Source organism: Dinoponera quadriceps, unplaced genomic scaffold (genome assembly GCF_001313825.1).
Source record: "Dinoponera quadriceps isolate SergipeBrazil2010 unplaced genomic scaffold, ASM131382v1 scaffold2171, whole genome shotgun sequence".
In the NCBI taxonomy this organism is placed as follows: domain Eukaryota; kingdom Metazoa; phylum Arthropoda; class Insecta; order Hymenoptera; family Formicidae; genus Dinoponera; species Dinoponera quadriceps.
In genome coordinates, this window is record NW_014556994.1 from 77,250 (window position 1) to 90,293 (window position 13,044).

Genomic DNA, 13,044 nt, shown 5'->3' on the forward strand with positions numbered 1-13,044 from the left:
ATTATAATACTTGAATGAGGTAATTAGGTAAACACGTTTTAATGCATGCAAGTTCTAAGTTCCACTAGATATATTTCGATTTTACAGCCGAAGATATATGTCTGACTGATTTTATTTATTATTGGCGGACAACTCACATTCTTGATTAGTTTCTATGTTTTGTTTCCTAGTACGTAAGACAATTTGCTTTTCGATTAGTACAATCGATCAGGTGAATTCTTTTATAATTTAAGTCTTTATGTGATCATGTGCCTTATCTTAAAGTAATTAATTGGAAAAATTATTAAATATAGCTTTCGACAACGATCCTTCGCGCTGAGAAGAAAAATCCCGTACTTTCTGATAAAGAAAGGAAAGGAAAAAAAGGAGAAAAAAAAATGTATGGAAAATAAGATGAGCTGACAATAAAAGAGATTAGAGAGAGATGAAATTTTTACAAAGGGAAGATTAGTTTTAAAGTATTAGCTTATAAGTGACGCAACTATTATTTTTTTACATGTTTAAAATTATAAAATGTATGTGAGCAAACAATGTTAAGACTGATTACATTGAAATAGAAATTGATAGACGCGTCCCGACAGAATTTTGATTCATAGTTTATTCCCGCAGCTTTCAGTCGTACCTTACGAAGTAAGTTGGATATCTTGAACGTTTATATTCCAATTTAATTGGCGCTAGAAAAATATTTGCACACATATATATATGTACGAGGGCAGTCCGATAAGTACTTAGCCTACAAAAGAAAAACGAAAATTTTGGAAAAGTGGCGATTTATTTCTCAACATAGTCTCCTTTTAGCTCGATACACTTGACTCAGCGATGCTCCAACTTCTTTAACCCATCTGAAAAATACGTTTTCTCGAAGTCTGCAAAGTAGGCCTCCGTGGCGGCGATGACCTCCACATTCGACTCAAATTTCTGCCCGGCGAGTGACCTTTCAAGTTTGGAAACAAAAAAAAGTCGCACGGGGCCAAATCTGGAGAATACGGTGGATGGGGCAGCAGTTCGTAGTCTAATTCGACCAATTTCACTCACCGGGCAGAAATTTGAGTCGAATGAGGAGGTCATCGCCGCCACGGAGGCCTACTTTGCAGACTTCGAGAAAAAGTATTTTTCAGATGGGTTAAAGAAGTTGGAGCATCGCTGGGTCAAGTGTATCGAGCTAAAAGGAGACTATGTTGAGAAATAAATCGCCACTTTTCCAAAATTTTCGTTTTTCTTTTGTAGGCTAAGTACTTATCGGACTGCCCTCGTATATATATATACACACACATGTGAACACACACACACACACACACACACACACACACACACACACACACACACACACACACACACACACACACACACACACACACACAATATATATATATAATTTATGTTTTAATGTATATATATATTTTTTTAAATATATATATATACATTAAAAAAAAATAGGCAATAATTTTCACCAATGGCTATTCTATTCATTTTGTTTTTTTTTCAATAAAATGAAAGTAAAATTGAGTATACAAATCGTTGAAACCAGACAGTCATGTGAGAGAGCGTAATGTATCGTTACATCACTCGTAGCCGCGACGATGTAGAATAAAATCATTGCTACATCGTCAGTTTGATAGCATAAAACGCCACGTTAGAAACATCCTCTGTAAATAATTGACCTTATCGCAAAAAGTCTTCAGCTGGTTTAAGCATTATTGCGACAGCTATCTGAGCAATTAAGTACCCTTCGCATTTATTACTTCTTTTTCCTGCCTTCTCCACCTGGCGACATCAGGGGAGCAGCATGCGCACTAACCTTTTTCGAAACTTGTACATAGAAATGCCACTTACATATATCGAACTTTCATCGCTTGCGCATCGGAAGGAACACTCACCTGCCCGGCGAAATTGCTCGGAGATACGACGCGAAAAGCGCACTCGTGACAAATTGTCAGAACGAATGTCGACGCGGCGCCGTGACTGTTCCTTCTGTAACACGCAATTTACCGCTCCTTCCTCGTATGTGAAACTCACAACTAGCTGCTTGGGGCTCGAAAGTAGGGACACGAAGGACACGCATTCTTTCCTCTATCCTTGACGAATGATTGACGCGTCGATCGTCGCGTTGAAGCCACTCGCGCTCGAGGCGCCACGAGCCGCTCATCCGATCCTCGGCGGTCCTCGGAGCGTGGTTTCTCTTCGAAATAGATTTCTTTCCAGGATACATCCAGAAGAAGGTACCTTCCACGACGACCTCGAGACAACTTTGGTTTCGATACCTCGCCCTCCTCCACCCGAAATCTTTAAACTAAAGATGCACAAGCGAGAGTGTGCATATCCGAAAGAGAGCAGGAAACGATGATGAGAAAGAGACGGGCAGACGGAGCGCACGAGGTCGAGGTCAGAGTACCGCGTCTAAGCGGCACCTCAAGCCCCTCTGGGTCCCGGGTCACACTATCCTTAACCGCTAAGCTAATCGAAATTCTTAAGCCGACAGAGCGGGAGAAACAGTCATCAGTCTGTGTTTCCTCGCTCGAATGCGCTTGGAAACGTAATAAATATCCCCCCCCCCCCTTATCCCCGATCATCGGTTCGTGCAGGACACATACTAATAAAGCCGGGGATTTTGTGTTCCAGCCGAGGACCTGAGCATGACCACCGGTCTCAAATGGGCGGCGGCCTGGCAGCGGTGGAGCGTGCCATCGATCATGTGGCGATCTGGCCTGAGCATGGGCAAGCGGCTAGGCTCCGGCTCTTTTTCTACGCCAGAGGGCTTTAACTGTCCCGCCTGCGGCAGGGTCTACAAGTTGAAGAGCAGCCTGAGGAATCATCAGAAGTGGGAGTGCGGCAAGGAGCCTCAGTTCAAGTGTCCCCACTGCGTTTACAGGGCGAAACAGAAGATGCACATCGCGCGGCATATGGAGCGGATGCACAAGGAGCAGCTTTACAAGCAGGAGCTCGTGTAAGGGCGGCGGAAGGGAGAGCGGACGTGTCGGTATGCTCGTCGTCGGCGTCGTTTCCGATCGCGCGCGCGAGAGGCATTCATTCCTGTGGAAGACGAAGAGTAGCGAAGAGGAGGAACGCCTCTTTCGCGCCTGACCGGCGCCCGGCATACGCGGAAAGGACGAAGAGCGAGAGGAGAATGGGGAGAGAAAGCGCGGGTGTACACCGTGACGATGATAACGATGATGTTGGCGATGTTCTGATGATGATGTTGATGATGGTGAGAGGACGAGGACAGTGAGAGACGATTACGACGAGCGAAACTGACGGCCGAGAGAAACGGTCGAGACTTTTGCTGCTTCTCGGGCAAGGGGCTACGAGTCCGCTCGTCTCGATCTTGGATTCTATTTTTTTTATCCTTTTTAAGATTTATTATAATGAATCAATTGATTAATTAATTAATTATTATTTTTGTGTAATGAGATATATGCCGCGTGTAAACAAGAGAACGCGTCGGTCTCCCACCCGGGGCGGTATTTTGCGGCCCGGAAACTCCTTTCCGTCGGAAGAAGCGGACTGTTCCTTCTCCAGATCGAACGCGGTTTCATGTATGTTCTCGTTGTAACACCCGATGATAGCGAGGCGATCTCGAAACGGTCTCCGAGCGCGGGCTCGAGGCACGATTGTTGATGATGACGCGGGATGTCACTTCGTCAGGGCCCGCCCCGGGCCGGATTCGGACCGTCCGGTAAACCGGAGCTCTTCCATAGCAACCATTCTGGTCACACTGGTTCCATATTTTTAAACGGGCGCAGCCGTGCGCGTGTGGCTCACTGGGGACATCAAAAACGAGAATGGGGCAGATGGTGGAGACGCGCGAACGGATGGCGACGAGAAAGCGAATATTCCGAGAAGATCGTAAACGCGGCCGTGTCAGCGAATATCCGTCGACCCGGTGCACACTCACGGCGCGCACTCACGACACACATCGGTATCGTACGGTCGTAAGTCACAGAGTCACGTCGACCAGCAACACCGAAGTCACTCAGAAGGCTGCTCTTCGCAGGCTGGTCTGCGAAGATGCGCCGGCGTTTCATCCCTTTCAGGCTAGACGAGTTGCGCTATGAACTTTGCTTTAATGACGGCTGATGGATGTTGGAGAGGAAGGACGGAGTGAGTTAAAATTTTCGAACTGCTCACCGTTTCACTGCCAAATATTTTCGATTCAACCCACGAATTTTTCCGGTCGGCGGGAAATAGTTACCCTGCCGTACTCTCTCTCTCTCTCTCTCTCTCTTTCTCTCTCTCTCTCTCTCTCTCTCTCTCTCTCTCTCTCTNCTTTTTCTTCTTGTTTCTGTCTCCCTTTATGTTGAGTGAGAGTTCAATTTTATCGCGGCGGACGGGATACAAGCGAGATAAATCCGCAACTGGTAAGATCATTTCTAAAACGCAAACTCGTGTTTTAAGCAAACCGATAGATTGCGGAACTTCTGTCACTTGTTATCTTGAATCTTCCCTCCGACTCTCCAATTTCGCTCGTTTGTCATTATCGCATATATTTAACCCGGTGAGAAAATTTATTAGATTGTTTTTAATATATGTAGCAAGTAGGCATATTATATTTATTTGAGAAAATTATAACTATTTATAAAACTTGCAGGCAGGTATATAGAATCCTATTGAGTTTGTTAGAATATTTAGAGTAGAGCTCGAGTTTATATTACTAAAAGACGTATGGTAAAATTTATTGCGAAATTTGTTATAAATTAATCTAAATTCTAAATTTCTGGTATATAGAGTGTATATATAATATTTCATAAATTATCGTAAAGATTATATATATTTCGGAAATGTTATTAATTTATTCGTTTAGTTTCGGTGAGTTTAGTCGTTTCTGCTCGTCGTGCTCTCATTGTGGAGTATTTTTGCGTAACAAAATTATATCTATGAAAATTCTGATATATGGCAAAATTCTATTATTTAATTAAGTAAGTATGTACATGTCACATATAAAATGCGTATCAAGCCTTACTTGTATCGTTAGACGCGCGCGTGTCGCGCTAGTTTTAGGTCTAGGAAAACTATTTGAAAGAGAAAAGAGAAAGGAACGGGAAAATTTCGCGTTTACGAAAATAACGCGCAGCGTTAACCGCACGTGGCCTGAGAGGGATGAAAGTAGAGTTCCCGTTAATCTTGTCAAGCAAGATAGCCATTTACACTGTATTCCTCGCAGTGATGCAACCACAGGCAACCACAGTATTAGGCATGGATTTGCGCGGGCACGGTAACGATCGCGCGAATCGTCTCTTGCATCTCGTTAATGCTTCTTCCTACATGTTTACGTACTCAAACCACATGCTAGCCAGGAGAGAGACACTTAGAGGGAGGCATATCCTATATACGCGGCCACACGTGTACGCACATACGCAGCTCCTGCGTAGGTGCGCGTACATACACTCACACACAAAGACAGACACACGCATACAACCAGATATATGTATCAACCATGTATGTATATTTAATTATATAATAATATATAATTAAATGTACGTAACTACATATATATATGCATATTCTACCGCGAGGTATTCCTACAGCATTGTGATCGCCAGACTGCCAGATACACAAACGTAGATTCCTATACGATGCATTTAAGTATATATATTTATATTATAGAAAGCGTATAAATAACTCCTTTTAATTAAGCGTCCTCGTTAAGGCCCCTCGCGTATTTCTTCACACACACGCATACACACCAGGTTTTATTTTTTCTCTTCTCACACTTTGACGTGTGAACGCGCCGCAATCGGGTCGACGGGTAATGACGGACGGCCACGTACCGAGTACGGTGTACCGTATCTTTCCTTCCTTTTGTTGCAGTTAGCAATCGTGTGAAATTAGTGATCCATTTGTGACAGCGGCAAACGATATAGAGAATATTCCGATAGACGAACGAGCATCTCGCCGACATTCGTTTTGTCAATCAATGAAATTGAAATGTTTGTTTTATATCTTTTCTTCCGTTCTTTCCGTTTTCCTTCTTCCAAATGAGTGATATTTTACTTCGAAATTTACATTTTATTTGTTTATATTGTTTTTTTACTTCTGATTGAACATTTATCTAATGAGAGTCTTTTATGATAATAACGGTGGAGATAATAGCCACAGGACAATAATTCGTTGTACTCAATTTAAAATTTCCTTTTTCGATCATCAATTTGTGTCAAACCAATCGTATTTCCAACAAAATCTATATTCTCAGTAGATTATTTAAAGCTTAATCTTTGCTAGCTTAATCCTTTCCAGGAACATTCTTATTATTCACTCGGTTAATCGAAATTTCTTTAATTGATCTTTTGCCGATCCTTCGCGAATACCTCATTTGTTAATAGCATACTATTTACACGCGTAAATCGATCGGGACAACTTTGTCCTCTGTCGACGCCCAGAGTTTTATTCTCCGCGCATATTTAGCGTTAAACGTGATCGTCTAATTGCTCGTTTTGCTCACTTAATACGGAGATCAGCTCGACATTAACATGAAACGGGATCGGTCGATTATGATGAGCGCTGAACGTACAGGATGAGAAAACAGACTTCGTGTAACGCAATATCGTTTATGCAGTGCCGTCTTTAGTTTGATTGGTTGTCAGATATCCCACATACACGCACTCAAGTACCCGTACTCGGACGCTACCTGGCATCAGGTCCCGTATTCCTACGCCACGCCAAATACGCGCGCCACGGCCGCCCGACTTTCCATACTGTAGACAATATTTATGAGACAAGCTAAACTATACTACTATTACTACTACTATTACTACTACTACACTACTACTCGTAACTCATGTATACAATTAAGTGCGCAACGGTCTGAAAAAAAGTGCGAAGCGGTAGATTTAGTTTCCTTTCTTGTTGGATGCGTGATTGACCGCGCGTCCAAATTCGGCGAGCGGCGCTCGCGATCGATCCTCGAAGACTCGATCGACAAAGCCTCGATCCAGTCGTAAGGGCGGAATTTCGGCCTCCCAAGGAGGGAAGTTTCGCCCCTCGAAATTTCTCAGACTTATACAGGATGCGAGAGAGATCCCCGCATTCGTGAGACTGACTGTAACTCGTGTTCACGCGTAGGGAGAATCGTGATGTGCGGAATGTCAATGTCTCGAACATTAGATTTGGGGTCTAAAAATATACGAGGACACGTAATACCTGTAACGTAGGACAACGCGTTTTACGGATCTTTGATGTAATCAGTTTCTGTTTGGTTGATTGAGATATATATATTTGGTTATTTAAAATTACCTGTATGTTTTTACAAGCGCTTCTCGATAGACGCTTCAAATTCTAGTCCGATGGAGTTTTTTGTTTACGGAAAATTTCCGAGAACAATTGAATTAATGCGATAAAATAAGTCGAAACGCGTTCTTCCAAATTACACGATATTTTATAAAAAAGTTTAGTTTCTTTTAAATATACAAGTAACACGAGTTATAGTCCTTGCATCTTGTACTTCACACGGAGGAATCCTTATAGACAATAATACACATCCAGGAATCACATGGTGCCTCTGAAAATCGACGCTATTACAAGAGAAAGTATAGCTTTTCGACTTTCAACATGGTTTTTCTCAATGTTGATGCCTACCAATTTTTAGGCACATACAGATTCTAAACGTGTAACATATATTTTCAGTTGTTGAATATCTCAAATTTAGAACATGTCACAAAATTTCGCTAGAGATATTCTCGCTAGAATATTCTATGAATAGAATATTTTCGGTAAAAGATACATAGAGACGCCATTGTGCATCGAAACCAATTGTCTAATTCCCGAACTACGTGCACAGCGATAGTCGATTGACCAATTAATTCGAAAGGGATTTCGAATTAAGCAAAGTTTTGTTTCACACCGAAAACACGACAGTCACGACTACCTGCTTGGTAATGAGGAATTAGATTGATTCGCGGTTCTGATAAATTCACGCGATAATGTCATCGAGGAATCATACATCACGTTAGATTATCAGCAGATGTAAATATTACAATTCTTCATTGTAACTGAACGATCTTACATATTTTCGATAGACTGTGTAACGACACAGAAACTATCTTATAGATAACGATGACCCTTACACTTTGAGGAAGTCGTACCGCGCACAATTGGTTGTTTATCGTCTAGTTCAGTGCTGGACGACGATGATAGAAATTTCCGACTCGTTAAAAACGCATTTCAATGGAGGGGATGTTCGGAATTATCCGCGCGTGACGATGTCGCGTGAACTTGGAAGAACCGATTTAACTTCCTGGATGGTATCGGCTTCGTGGCTTCCCAGCCCGCAGCCAGATCGTAGGCCAGAAGGACTCGTCTTCCGTCCAAGTGCAATAACTACTGATAATCTATCGTTTCGGTCCACACGTATCATTCGCGCGATACTCGTGGAGCATGCGCAGACGCGCGTTGATTTTTTTTAAGAAATCAGCCTGCGGTCGCGTGTCGTTCCAGACTTCGTCCGGTCGATCGAGAGTGGCCGTTTGCTGATGCGTATCATATAATAAGCGAACAAAAGGCTAAGGTATCAGAGAGAGGAAAATGAAGGGTGAGAAAGGGGGAGGGGAAGAGTGGAAGAAGTTTGAGAGAGAGAGACGAGTTCGATCGAGAGTATTGGCATTCACTCGTTCGCGATCGTTGGGCGTTGATAGAGAATGAGAGACAAAGTTTTAAGACCGTAGATCGATGATCGATGACGCAAAGAAAGAAAGCAAGCGAGAAGGAGAAAGGAAGAGAGGAAACGCAACGCACGGGAACGAGGACGGGTACAATGTTGACGATGATGTTGACGACAAACATCTGCGTTGACGACGGCAACGAGAGACGCGTCGGTCGACGATGATGATGATGATAATGATGACAACGTTATGCAGTAATGTGCAGTTAAAGAGTGGTGACATGATAGACGGTTAGAATTAACCGACGAGCTAAATATGATTATGGGTCGACTTGATACATAGTTACTGAATGATAATTGATAATATTACTGCCTCACGAGGCCTTGATGAATGGCGGCGGTCGAGAGCAGGACGATTAGGGAGAGGCAGGTTTCGACTGAAAGGCTTCGAAACGCGCTCTGAGCAAGGGTAACGTCAACGGACCGCCGTCATCGACGGAGATTATTAGATTATTAGGTATGTAAGAGTACTATTAGATAGATCGTAGCTCTTAACGACTCTTTTTTCTATGTTTTTTCTAAGAGGAAAGAAAGGGAGCGCACGCCTGGGCGCTTTTCCCGCGAGAATCCGTGGTCGCGCTGATCCGAAGAGATGATTAGGGTACTAGTAAGGGTGAGGGTGGGGGAGTAAATAGGGAAGACAGATCGAAGGCAAGGGGGAGTGTGAGAATGTTGGAAGCAGGTATTGTCATGTGGGTAACGACGAAAGTGATAATTGTGGTGATAAAAACGCGAATGACGAGGATGTTGCTTTTGGCGAGCAGATGAGGGGAAAAGCGATCGCGGAAAAACTTTTCGGAGGGACGCAGATAGCGACACGTAGATGCTATTTCCGCTCGAAAGCGAGATTGTTTCTGTCGCCTTGGCGAATCTGGAAAAGTCTTTTCACTAACGGGACGATTGAATTGACGGTTTAGCAGAGGAATCGTTGAATCGTGGAACGTGTCGAAATATTAGCTTTGCGGAAGAACCTCATGTGCCTTGCAGTCGTCAGGCTCTATCCGGCACATTTCCCGCGAATGTATAATGCCAGTCGTACTTCGTCGATTATTAAATTTCGTGGTCGATGCATATACCGAAATTTTTATTAAAATCGTTATTTATCCTCTTGTTAGATGCACTTTAAAATTGAAGAAATTTTCGTGTCTCGGGAAGCGCCGAGTCGAAAAACTTGAACGCATCAAATCGAAGGAAGTTAAAGATTGGACACTATACTGAATACTTTGATCGCAAAAATTAAATGTTACAAAAGACAAAAAGGATGCAATTTATAAAACCCATTAGAATTTATTTTGTCTAATTCGCATTGCTTTGAAATAAAGAGAGAAAAATCTATACGATTATTCCGTAAATTTGACGAAGTTATATGAGACTCGCGATTTTTAACAACGAAAACAATTGGAAATCCCATTTATCAAAAGATACGGAAATAGTTTCCGTATTTTTTTTCCTCCACTGACAAACCGCCTGTGTCATTGCAGTGCCAAGTTTCTTTAGGTTCTTCCTACGAGCCGAGCTTCTTTCTTCGTTAATCTAGAGTACATCAATCCATGAATAGCGTTCTATATTTTATATGTATTCTGTTCTTCTATTTTATAATGAAATGTTTTTTCTAAATTATATTTTTTATAATTATATTTTTTTCTAAATTGTACTTTTTAATCTGCAACATGCATATAAAAACATATGTTTCCTTTAATTGATTAGCAAGCTGAAATTATTGTGGTAAATATTCTTACTTTCCATTCGCTTGGAATCTGCCTCAGAGAGAACATTGAAAACATAAATGTGCAATAAATGTTTAAATTGCAGAATTCTTGGACGAATAATAGATGGTCTTTCAAATTCCAGCGTGAGAAAGCTACACGTATTATCGACCAATTATATAAATTTTTGTTTTCGAATAATATTATTTGCACAAGGGAAACATTTGTATTGTACTTCCTAAAAATCACATTTCGTGAGTTGTGTTTGAGGAGGAAACACTATATCGTGCGATCGGAATTTTAAGGATGGATTACAGCACAGACTCGGCACGTGCGCATTTCCCTTCGCTAATTAAATTGATTTTAGGCTTAATACGTGCATTAATGAGTAAAAAGAAAGAAAGAAAATGAGAGGAAAGAGAAAGAAAGAAAAATGTTAGGTAATAAAATATAATGGCTTCTAATGAATCGCGGATACTGTTTCTTCGTTGCATTCTTTCAGGATATTCGACTCGTTTTCTCTTTGTTCAATACATTTGCGCGCACCTATGGTGGATAGCTTGCACACTTGCTTAGCTCTGTTCAAAATTTCAATAAAATGAAAAAAAGAATGAAAAAAAGACGACGGGCGACTACCGACAACGCGACAGTGACGACAACGACAACTTGAAAGAAGAAGCGTGAGACGCCGCGACTTGGTCGCTTAACAATATTTCGTAATTCAGTATACATGTGCCTTTCAGAATGCGTGAAACAGACAAAAAGACAGAGATGGAAAATGGAAACAAGTTAGAGAGGTAGGAGAAGAAAAAAAGAGTGGAAAATAAGCGGGATCTTTATAATCGTCCGAGTGATTCGCCATCGCGGAATCTGCGGCGATGAAAGCGAAGGCGACGTAGAGCGTCCACGCGAGATCATTCGGCTGGTTGCCACGATTATAGATCATTGAGTCACATATTAAGGAATATATCAAAATATAACGGTAATAACGTAACAAAGAAAAGAAGGAGCGGAAAAAGTTTCAAGAAGAGAAAAACCGACGATGAGAGACTACCGTATGAAACGCATAAGTTCGCGCCCGCTGTCGATTCGCGAAAGCCTTCAGAAGAAAATGAAAAAAAGAGAAAAAAAATAAGAGTAAAAATTGAAAATGCGAACATGTAAGAGAAAGAGGGGCGTAAAGGAAGGCAGGGAAGACGATATAAAAAATTCGTAGGATTTGAAATAAGTAAGCAAAAATATGATATATGTATACATATATAGATATATATACACAAGAGTACGTAGGTGAAGCGTCGTAAATGCTTTTTACCAATTCGTCTTTGTACTACTTACACAGCTTTTAATCAGGTCTAACTCGAGTCTTGCGCGTAATAATTGGGCTTATTAATCTCTTTCTAATTAGGTTTTATATATCGCGATTATATGAGATCGCGTTCTCGGCGACGCGCCGTGCGGAGCGAGGATTCCTCGGATATAAATATATACGTATAACGTATTTTTTTCTTTTTTCTTTTTGGTGTCGGTCTGGGGGATTGGGAAGACTCTAACCGAAACGAAAAACAAAAAAAAAACGGTTGCAAAAATCGATTAGAACATCGTGGCGGAATTCAAGAAGAAGTGAGGCGAAATGTAATCACGGCTATTTTCCTTTGACGTTCGTACTTTCTGTCCTTCGATCGAAGGCGACTCATCGAATTCGCAGATATTGACGCGATAATGAGATATTATCGCTTTTTCTTACAAGAAAGCAAAACAATTCACACTGTACGTGATATTATTTGTCTCTTTTAATATGTACATGGAGCTGAATAGCTTTTTAACGTGATATATTTAAGTTATTAAATTAGAGAGAAAACTAGTGGTGATTATTCCGATTGCTTATTTCGGGCGTTAATAATCTAGATTTTATTTGGAATGGTGATGAAAGTATTACAAAACATTTTTTTTCGAAAGTCATTTACTTTATTTAAAATTATTTTATAAAAACGATATATCTTTCGCGCGCGTATATATATTATATTTTTGGTATATTACTATATTTCGGCGGGGAATTCTTGGACAATATATATATATGTGTGTATGTATCGCAAGTGAACTTCTAATTTACTAGTAAAAATTTATTTAATAACTATAAAAATTCTATATCATATATATTATCGTTTAGAATTATTTCGTTACGACTTTCGCTAGATATCGATGGCAAGGAGAATATTTCGTCACTTAAAAAAATATATATTTTGTGGTAATTGTTCTTTAAATAGAGAAAAATAATTAGTAGGACCTATGCAGAAACGATAATAATCGCACGTCGCGTCAAGAACCGACACATTTGACTCGAATTTTTAACATATTCTATTACTCGACGATATATATTCACGACTTGAAAGTAGAACAACTTGTATTATTATCTGACTTGAAAGTGGACGGCACACGTTACGTATTCTGTCACGTGTATCGCTTGTCGTTCGGTTTCAAGCAAGAAAATGACATTGATTGTTCCAATTGCAAGTTAAGAACTGTTTGCTCGTGCGCCCGTTTATTGTGACGCACCCGATTTCATTTTCAGTTCGAATTGCTCGACCGCATATCAGATGGTTTTGAATTGACGTTCGACTCGCGCAGAAAACCTCGATTGCGTTCCATATTATTCGCGACGATTTATGGGAGATGCGCTACGTGTGATAT